The sequence below is a fragment of the Ursus arctos genome, unplaced genomic scaffold, assembly GCF_023065955.2.
Source record: "Ursus arctos isolate Adak ecotype North America unplaced genomic scaffold, UrsArc2.0 scaffold_10, whole genome shotgun sequence".
NCBI lineage: Eukaryota > Metazoa > Chordata > Mammalia > Carnivora > Ursidae > Ursus > Ursus arctos.
The window spans coordinates 25,917,945-25,929,470 of record NW_026622764.1 but is presented as its reverse complement, the minus strand read 5'-3'; positions in this window follow the sequence as shown (position 1 = coordinate 25,929,470).

Genomic DNA, 11,526 nt, shown 5'->3' with positions numbered 1-11,526 from the left:
GAAGTTATTCTCCATTTCTGTTAGTTTAAAAATGTTTTCTAAAATTTTCTCTTGTTTATTTCTTAGAGTTTCTAATTCTCTGCTTACGTTATCAATCAGTTCTTGAGTGTTGTCTATGTTTTCCATTTTTATTTCCTCTTGCCTCACACTCTCTCCCTTTCCTGTCTACAGCTTTCCCAGTCCATTTCCTTAAATCCACATTCCCTATTGATGAGGTTTTTCTCCCCTTGTAGGTTAGCGAGAAAGCCTAGAGGGGGCTTAAATGGGAAGGAATTCCTATATCTCTGCTGATATAAGTTTTCAGAACTGTGCTCTGACAAAATCCTTTCTTCCTGTAGAGCAGACTTGCTATAGAGAAATTTCTAGGTATGTTTTACAATGGCTACTCTTCCTCTCGCACGCCAGGGCTCGAAGGGGATCTTTCCAGGTTCCTCACTATAAGAACCTGGTGGGTCCTTAGAAGGAAAGCCGATGAACATATGTGGTGGCTCCCAGAGTTTCTCACTGTACTCTAATCCACACTCAGCCTCCAGTAATTCACTCATGTAAGCAGTTACCGTATCTCTCTGGATGTACTTTTCTCCGGTATTTTAGGATGGGGTTTTACTCCACAATCTAAATTTGCTGATGAGCCCAAGAAAGTTGCTATTTCTTAGTTTGTCCAGCCTTTCTTGTTGTAACAACAAAGTAACAATTTCTAAGCTCTTTACCTATCCAACCTGATACCAGAAGTACTTCCTCAATCTCTAAACTGTGGATTAATACACGGTTAATTCCTTTCCTTCTTTTCATCATTACCTACACACTTCCTGGGTTATTCCACCTATGCCATCATTATAAATGCTATCCAGACTCTATAAATTCCTAAATACATAACTTCATCATAATATATCTCATGTGATGGTAACTCATAGATCCAACTGCAAAATTAATTTTTATATAGGTGTATCACATAGCTACCTCAAATTCAACATGTGTAGAACAGAGTATTTGAGTTACAACCTACCAGATCTATTTTCCCCCGATATTCTCCATTTCAATAAGTGGTATACCCATCCATAAAGTACAATATACAAAATACCTACATAACATCCTCCATTCCTTCTTTCTTTATCTCTGACCCCTATATTATTTCTCACAGTTTGGGTTTTCTAGAACAGACTCTGATACAGGATTTGAATTCAGGATGTTTACTAGGAAATGCCATTGAGATCAAGAATTGTGGAAGGATGGGGATAGCAGGACTGAGCAAACAGAAAAGTTCAGCTATAACGCACGCTTGACATTCTCAACCAAACCCATGGGGATCCAAACCTTTATATCTCTGACTTAATCAATCATCAGATGTGAGCCATCTCCTAAAGAGTATGACATTAAAGGAGGGAGATCTTTGCAGCTGAGACAACCCATGAGGATAAAGCTGAAGGCAGTCTACAAACAGCACCGCGGCAGCAGGTGCAACAGTCTTTCTCTTTCTTTCTTCCTTTCTTTCTCTTTCTTTTCTCGCTTCTTTCTTTTTTAGTTTTTATTTAAATTCTAGTTAGTTAACATACAGTGTAATATTAGTTTCAGATGTACAATATACTGATTCAACATTTCCATACAATACCCAGTGCCCATCACAACAGCGTACTTCTTAATTCCCATCACCCATCTAACCCATTTCCCCACCCGCCTCCCCTCTGGTAACCATTAGTTTGTTCTCTATATTTAAGAGTCTGTTTCTAGGCTTACCTCTCTCACTCTGTTTCCCTTTGCTCATTTGTTTTGTTTCTTAAATTCCACATATGGGTGAAATCATGTTGTTTTCTCTGACTGACTTATTCCGCTTAGCATAATACTCTCTAGCTCCATCCATGTCATTGCAAATGGCAAGATTTCATTCTTTTTTATGGCTGAATAATATTCTATACATTTATATATATATATATGTATTATGTATTATATATGTATTATGTATTATATATATTATATATATGTATTTATTATGTATTAATTATGTATTATATATAATTATGTATTATATATAATTCCATTATGTATTATATATGTAATTCCATTATATATGTATTATATATACATATAATATATATAATTATATATAATTCACTGATGAATGGATAAAGAAGAACTGGTATATATATACACTTGGGCTCGTTCCATAATTGGCTTGTAGATAATACTGCTATAAACATCAGAATGCATGTATCCATTTCATTAGTACAAGTTAATAAATAAATATATGAAAGAATAAATTTAAGATCAAGAGGGGAAATAACCTTGCTTGAACCCTTTACTTTATAGGGTAAGAAACTGAGGCTTAAAGTAGTTAATGGATTTTAGCAGAGTCAAAGAAATTCGTTTTAGAGCCAAAATACAAAGACTAAACTAAAACTCCTATGACTAAACTTTTATCTCTGCATTCCTCTAATATTTTTCCATCTTCACATCATTGTAACTCTGACAAATTGTACTCAAGCATCACTTTTTTAATAATAGTTTCAGACTAAATATACTTTTCTTGTCATTCTTAGTCATACTTCCAAAATCTGTCATTTTAGTCTTTTTTACATATATGTTAGCAATATTTTAGATTTTTCTGTACAACTACATAGTAATGCGCTCATATTTTTAAAAGTATTCTTTGTGTTATTTTATTAAATAAATTAAATGCATTGTCTATTTAGGTGTTGAATACCTATACCACTGACACAAAACTTGTCTCATGTTTTCATTGTCCTTTGTTTTCCTCAAAATTGTCATTAATAGGGGAGCACTCATCTAATATGTAAGAAGAAACCTAGCTAATGCTCCGCACTACAGAAACCGAGATTATGTGTCCATACATTCCAGGAAATGATTTCAATGTACTGCCATACTGGATGATTCCGTACTCCTTACACACAAAGGAGAATCCTGATTATAAAGCCACAACACATCAACTAAAGGAATCATATCCCTATTCCACAGAAATTTTTTGCATTATGTAAGGGAAATTTTTCAGATGACAGATTAAAAAAAACTCTTCCTGGTGTTTGGAATCTCGCAGGAAAAAAAAAAAAAACACTCAACATATTCCGACCTTCCTAATTAATAACGAATTTATTCTCTTAATAACAAACTTGCTAATTATTTGCTTTTTAGTTTTCCTGCTTCTTTAGCTAGTCATGATTTATTGTATGCCTAAAGGAAGGCATTGTCTTAAATTCTTTTCTCTGAAACGTCTTTAAGTGTAAATAGCAGAGTTGGTTTTATTATCATAACCTATAAATCACAAAATGGAGCCTCAGAGTGGTTGACTAACTTGTTTAAAGCCACAGAGATAGTAAATGTCATAATCAGATTTGAAGTACAGGCCAATTTTATTCAAGATTCATTCACAAAAATATTACAATAAACTGCAATTTTGCCAGAGAATTATGAAAAATCCTTGTATATCTACATTTTTCTAACAACATGCACTGTAGGAAGAAGTTCACTATGTTTTTATCATGTTTGAATGACTGTGTCAGCCTGCATTTGCCATGAGGTATTCTCTTTCCATGAATTTCACAACCTCAAGTAATATCTCAGAAAAAAAAATTCTGGCTAAGTAGTCTGCTGATTCAAATATATAACACAGAGTATAAAACTTTACATTGCCTTATATAGGGTGCGGTTTTACTTTTTCATTGTTAGTAGATGCTTTTCATTCTTTCACCATCTGAATATCCTTTATGTGTTTCACAATGTTTTCCACCTTGTGAATTTCACCTCAAGAAAGAACCTATGCATTTGCCTTCCCAGAATACCATGCACTTATGAACGGGCATGTAATCTGTGGTCAGCCTGCACTAGGATCAGTTTCAAAGGGAGTGACATAAAGAAGGGGGTATCATTCATGGCATCAACTGAGGGGGTGTGGGGTCAGAGAGACATCAGTTTGCAGAAGGGGAGATGCCCTATACCCAGACATGATAAAGCTGGTTCTGCATGATCTTAACAGAAGGCAGCCCGAAGCACGAATTAGTTTCCGGCTATGTATTCTACAAACCTGATCCCCTGTACTTCTAAAGTTTCTCCACCCAACATAATATCCTTTAGTACATTTCTTTTTTTCTGTGTAAGTAGGCTAGAAGAGTTGCTTTTAAGTATGAACTTTGACTCTTAATACTTGGTAAAAATTTTTACAGTCTTTGTTTTTAATACATACTAAGTAAAAAATATGGCTACAGTTGAAGGGAGTTATCATTTGAGGGAAAATAAAATTTGTTACAGTATATATTAAATACAAAAATTCCCTATACTGTTTTTCTGTTAATAAAATCTCTAAAAGTGTATCAATTTGACAAATGCTAATTCTATTATTAATGTAATTATACAAAATTTAAAATTAATAGTACATGAAAGTAAAAAGTTACATGTATAATTTTCTGTATACTAAAATGAAAAAATAGTGGCAAATCCACCAGGTGACACAGTCAAGTAAAATGTTTGATTCAAAATATATGAAACTCAGGGCACCTGGGTGGCTCAGTCAGTTAAGTGTCTGCCTTAAGCTCAGGTCATGATCCCAGGATTTTGGGATCCAGCCCCACATCTGGCTCCCTGCTGAGCAGGGAGCCTGTTTCTCCCTCTCCCTCTGAATGCTGCTCCCTCTGCTTGTGTGTTCGCGTGCTCTCTCTCTCTCAAATAAATAAATAAAATCTTTAAAAAAAAAAAAGAATTACATGAAATTCATATCTTTTTTCAAAGTGTTGGAAAAAAAACCCTATTTTCTTATTTAAATTCTTTTTTGTAAATAAATTCTTAATCTTTCATAATCAACAGAAAAGAGATTGACCTCGGTTTTATGTCCAGAGTCTCTGTTTCCATTTGGTATTCAATTAATAATGGAACAAAACTGACCAGTCAGCCTCCCTCAAATTATATGCAGATTTCATCCTTCTGTTATTTTCTACAAAAAGAAAAAGTAGTGCTTTAATTATTCTGTGCACATCTTCAGTACGCAAAATTTAATGAAATTCGTAGAATTTGAACTCTAGTTTGAACTCTTTGGAATCATTTAATACAGTTGTTGAAATCTTTTTAAGTTAGAACTAATTTGCAGAACTTGCCTTTTCACTTTCAATTTTAATGACAAATCATCAAAATGCTTTGCCTCTTCTCTTACCTTAAAAGATACAGAAGTAAACACAGGAAATTACAGGACAATTTCGCTAGTAACATTTCTCCAAATATTAGCCTAAATTTTAAACTAACATTAAATCTGACTAGAAAACAGATTAAATAAATACCCTCAGAAAAATTAATATAAACTTATTTTTTGTAAATATATGAATGAGAGATACATGTATATTTGATATATGTATATTTGTCTGACTTTAGTAAAATCAAATCACATTTAAAATATATTTTCTATTTAAAATAATGATTACATGGTTATATTTTGAAAAAATATACAAAATTTTTTCCTGAAGGTCCAATATGTAGTTTTATATAGTTTTCCCACCCCAATTTATACTGTGAGTATAAATGTGAGTAAAATCTATCATTAGGCTATTTTAAAATGATGACTAGATACCATATTTTTAAAACAAATATAAAGAAGTATCTACTATGATTGCATCAACATATTCTTTAAAGCTTAACTGTTTAAGTAATATTTGAATAGATTTATGCTCAGAATTGTGTGTAAAAGCAAATATTTTCCAAATCATCTGAAATTCAGGGTCATTTTTTGGTTTTGTTTTGGTTTTTTTTGGAAAGATTTTATTTATTTATTTATTTGGAGAGAAAAAGTACCAGCATAAGGGGCAGAGGGAGAGGGAGAAGCAGACTCTCCCCTGAGCAGGAAGCCCCATGCAGGGCTCTATCCCAGGACCCCAGGATCGTGACCTAAGCTGAAGTCAGACTCCTAACTGACTGAGCCACCCAGCCCCCCTCCCCCCGGGGTCACTGTTGATATCAATTTTAAAGCTGGAAAAACATATAGTGCCAGTATGAAATACCATTTTCAGGCAGGAGTGGGAGGTAAGAGAAATGTATTTTACATATCTATGTAATATTCTATTAGGTAATCTCCATCCAAAGTTTCTTTTTTCTTTCATAATCACCAACAACAATTGAGTTCTCATTGTTACCTAAACCCCCACTGCACTCTTCTTGTTCCTCTACCTGTTTTTATATGTATAATTTAATGTCATTTTAAATAAAATCTGACCTAAAACTTACCCTAATATCCCCAATCTGAAATGAATGGTTTATCCTGTATCATGTTTTTATTCATGAAACTTGTCACATAGTCTCTTTGCATTGGGTTATTTGGTATATGTTTTATCCAAGGGAATTTTGTGTTTCTCCATTAGCAATGTTAATATTTTCATGATAATAAGCAGCAGCATACCATTTAATTTGGTATCTGAATAGCTGAGACCTACCTGTGGGTTTCTATGAAGTCACTCCAGGAACAGCATTTTACAATCTTGGCTTTAGATTATATGTTATTTCAATACTATTTCAGTGTTACTTTCACATTTGTACTTTGCAAAAGACATATTTACAAGCAACAAACTTTTATAAAATCAAACACAAAGACACTGAAAGGGCGTACTTACCTACCCAACCCCAGGGAAATGAAGATATTCTTAACCATAACAATCCAGAAGCTAGAAGAGAAAAAAAAAGTTTTTGACTATAAAGTTTTCCATAATAGAAGATAACAAAAATCAATAAGCAAATAATTTAGTTAAAAAACTGAGTGCCAGTGGCAGATGAATAACTACTTCTAAGCTATACCAAAAACACTGAAATATTCACCAAACAGAAAAACCGTAAAAGGAAAAATAAGAAAATACATAGAAAATTCATTTAACAGCAAATTCAGATTGCTAACTAACTCATCAAAACATATTCAAAGTCACAAAGAGTCACAGAAATAAAATGAGACAGTCTTATCTATCACACTGGAGTAAAATAGAAAAAGATAACTTAGTGATTGTGGGAATGAAGGAACGTGGACACTGTAAGCTACTGCTGGTAGACACTTAAATTGTTACATGTTTGCAAAAACAACCTGGCAATAACTTTTAAAATACAATAAACACCACACATGCACTTATACACCATAAATCCATTATTGGGGATATATTCATAGAAGTGATGCAAGTATGTATTTACAATGATGCTTAGTATCTGTTTTGGAATAATGATTTAAAAGAGAGAATGAAAATAAATGCCCATTACTACAGGAATGGGTGACTGTATCTAGTACAAAAACATTGTACACTGTAGCTCTTATATTAAAACTCTAATAGTTGACCTGTAGGATGAGGAACAGCTGAGTAAGAAAAATAAGATGAATAATCAATGTTGGGGATATTTTTGTAAAACTAACAATGATGAAATTCCTACGTATGTGTGTTTGTGTGTAGGTTGAAAATATAAGACACTCTGGATTTTACTTATGAAGCGTTACAATAAATGTAGTTAAGCAGCTTATACAGAGAAGTTGCTACTACTTTATGATCCTGAATCCCCAAGCTGGTGGTACACAAAAGCTCAGTGTAAGCAGCTATATATTTTATATCTTTCTGTAAGTCCTCCTATACTTGCAGCCAAAGAAAAATAGCCATCCCCTTTCTTTAATCTTCAAAATATCATGCAAGAACCTCTCATTGTTAGTTTTCCATCCAGAACCTGTATGATAAATGTAGATTTCTTCTCCCCTGAACCAAGAGTCATATGTGCATAGAAATAGCAGAGAAGGATAAACACCATCCATATGGGGAGTAGGACTGGGTGGGATGGGCAGGAATGATAAAGTGGGAGTCAACAAAAGAGGAAGAAATGTAAAACAGAATAATATTAGGAAAATATCTGCTCTAAAAGATCCAGTATAGTTATATAATATAAACCTGTTTACCTAAAATCATTTATACACACACACACACACACACACATATATATATATATACATACACAAACACATATTATTTTTTAAAATATTTGATTGATTGATTGATTGATTGATTTGAGAGACAGATGGAGAGTCAGGGGAGGGACAGATGGAGAGAGAATCTCAGGCAGACTCCCTGTTGAATGGGGAGCCTGACACAAGGCTTGATCTCATGACCCATGAGATCATAACCTGAGCTGAAACCAAGAGTCAGACACTTAACTGACTAAGCCATCCAGGTGCCCCCAAACACACATAATATACACAATATGTGTGATTTAGACATACACGTATTTGATAAATTAAATATATTTCTTTTTTAATCAATAGAATTTGATTTGAGTTTCAAGTATATGCTGTCTGGTGAAGCAAATAAATTTCAGAATAATGTCTAGAATAGATTCTGTTTTGCAGAAAGAGATATTCTGAAAAATAAAACTTGTGCGTTATATGTTGCAGCTGTGTGTATATACACACACACACACACATATACACATACCATATGAAGCAGGCAGGATTGGTAATAGGTGTCAAAGGAAATTCCATATATCTTAACTTACAAGCATACACATAATACAAAGACTGTGCTGACATCAGTCGTTTCCCTCAAGTTTCTATTAAATTCTAGTCACCACTAGCCTAGAAAAAATACTGACTTGCCCTAAGGTAAACATGTAAGTTTTTTTATACATATATATACACTTAAAATTTCACGGACAATGAGTCATTCTGACAGCCAAGGGTGAAAAGAAACAGATGATCTTACCAACAGCTCAGCTGGATTTATTTTGATTTGAAAATTGACAACAGAATGCCTATTTAAACATATGAAGATTAAGCATGGAGTCAGGTTTCTTTAAGTGCTAATAATGTGGCAACAACAACCACAACAAAATATAGACGATGTCAGGAACGAAGCATCATGACAGTCATTACTGTTCACTCCAGTCTCAGAGAAAAAGGGATGTAATACAAGTTTCTGCAATTAAGCCAGCCCTGGTAGCACATTCGTGAATACGTTTTATCCAGGGGAAAGTGACAAAAGAACTAGCATTAAGTGAAGTTAGATATGGCATTGAGTGGAGTTGTGGTTAAAAATGATGACTTGTTTTTGTAGCCTATGTACATGTATTCATACATACACACACACAAATACATGCTGACAAATAGACTATTTTTTAAAGGAAATCTCTTGCATTTTTATAATTGTTATGGCCACTTTAGGTCAGCCATTACCTACATATAGACGTCTGTGTGTGTCTGTGTGTTTGTATATGTATGTAAATCCATGTATCTTTTATGTTAAGGTAATTTCAAAAACAACCACGGAATAACATTTTTACAGTATTAGTATTTTACATAAACTGGTGCTGTATAAAGTTGAAATAAAAATCTTCCTCATTTCAGTTTCTATCTGAATTACCTACTAATGCATCAGAAACCCTTACTTTGCAAACTTTATTATTTATCATGTATATGTAATCTATGGTAAAGTGTTGGCTCAAATGAAACAGTAATGACTAAATAGTTATTGTATTTAAAAAAATAATTATCATTTAGAAATTTAAGAAATATAAAATGATATTAAGAATAAAAATCTGGGAGCTCCTGGATGACTCAGTCAGTTAAGCATCTGACTCTTGACTTAGGCTCAGGTCATGATCTCAGGGTTGTCAGATCAAGCCCTGCATTGGGCTCTACGCTGGACATGCAGCCTGCTTGAGATTCTCTCTCCCCCTCCCTCTTCCCCTCAGTGTACCCTGCCAGCTTGCAACTCTCTCTCTCTCTCTCTTAAAAAATAAATAAATAAAAATTTGAAGAATTTAAGAAATGCAACTCTTTTACACATCTACAGGAAAGAGAAAAAAAAAATACAACAGGTCACAACCCAAAACCCAGGTGAGAGAAGCACACTTAGGTTTCTGTGGTTGATTAAAATTATGTTAACTGCTATTAAGCTGCTAGTATTTTATATATGAAATGAAGATTAAAATATCTAGATAAGGCACTTCATGCACAGGAGTTATAAAATAGAGCTCATCTCAATATTTTTATGCTAATTTGAGTTCAGATAGAGTTCAAAAGAAAGTGATTTATGATCATGAAAGGATATTTGCCTCAGAAAGATTTTAAATAAGTTTTCTAGCCCAGGGAACTGCTGTTTATTAGATTAATGGTGAGTTTTGTGACACTGAGTAAGCAAGCAGGTGGACGTTTACTTTTCTTGTTGACATTTTAAAAAATGATAGTTCCTCGTGAAACTATCAAAAAATGACTACTGAAACCAAGATATAAAATCATCTATATTCTTTTGTTAGGTTCTCTTATTATAGTCACTGGCTCTCTTTCTATCTGCTTTTCTGCATCTCAAAATACTATCAGCATTCATGATTTATTAATAATTCCCCACTTACTGTAAAGCTCTAAAATAAATTTAGCCATTACTGCGCATATTAATGAATTATACATTGATTAATATTTCAAACTGGGCTTGCCTTTCTGACTTGATCTGAGAGCTATAGTCCACAGATTAGATACGGTCTCACAGAAAACCTTAGGAACGGAAAACTCATCATTGTTGACCCACCTCAAAAAAGGTGGGGAGAGGAATGATAAAGTCAAAGAAAATAGGTATAATAACTGTCCTTCCTAAGACTTTGGGAGAAATTACGGCATTGGCAAGGAAACAGATCTGGAGAAATAGCTAAGCATAACAAATTATTAATATTATTAATATTTTAAATAAAATAAATTAGTAAGGATAAGGATATTTTCTAGGCCACACCCATCCCTAAGGCACATGAAGGCATTGTTCCACACCGAAATAATGCACAAGCAAACACATCTTAATAAAAATAAATTATACATTGAATTTGATGAATATACTTGTTTTAATATGTACTTTTATATTTTATGGAGATGAGCTAAGGAAATGTGTGTTTCTATTGGAAAAAGCTGAATACATTTTAGTAGGAAATGTATAAAGCTGGTAAGTTTTTCCAGTAAATATTCTATTCTTTTTCTATATTCCTATAAGAATATTACAGTCTTTCCATGATAAGCTGGATTTCACTGGACATTTCTTCATTTGGTTCTATCCCCAAATCTCCAGAGATTTTGGCTTCCTTTCATCTCAAATATATTCTAATTTAAAATAAGGTAAATCATGTAAAATACGGCCACTGGGAAAGTTGTTTTCAGTGATCTTATTTGCAGGCCAGGTTGCAGAGCTGAGTGGATTCTCTCATATCCTCCAATAGCACTTCTCATACTTTTATAACTGACCAAATTCAAATCAACTGAACAGTCCTCAGTGAATGACTCTAAAGGGAAGAGAGGAAGGTTAAGAGATTTAGGAAATAAGGAAATAAATTACTTGACATTTTGGTTGTAGATTTGGAAACCATATAGAACTCCAAACAGGGGCGCCTGGGTGGCTAAGGAGGCTAAGTGTCTGCCTTCAGCTCAGGTCATGATCCCAGGGTCCTGGAATTGAGCCCCATGTCAGGCTCCCTGCTCAGCCTGTTTCTCCCTCTCCCTCTACTAGTCCCCCTGTTTGTGCTCTCTCACTCTCACTCTCTGACAAATAC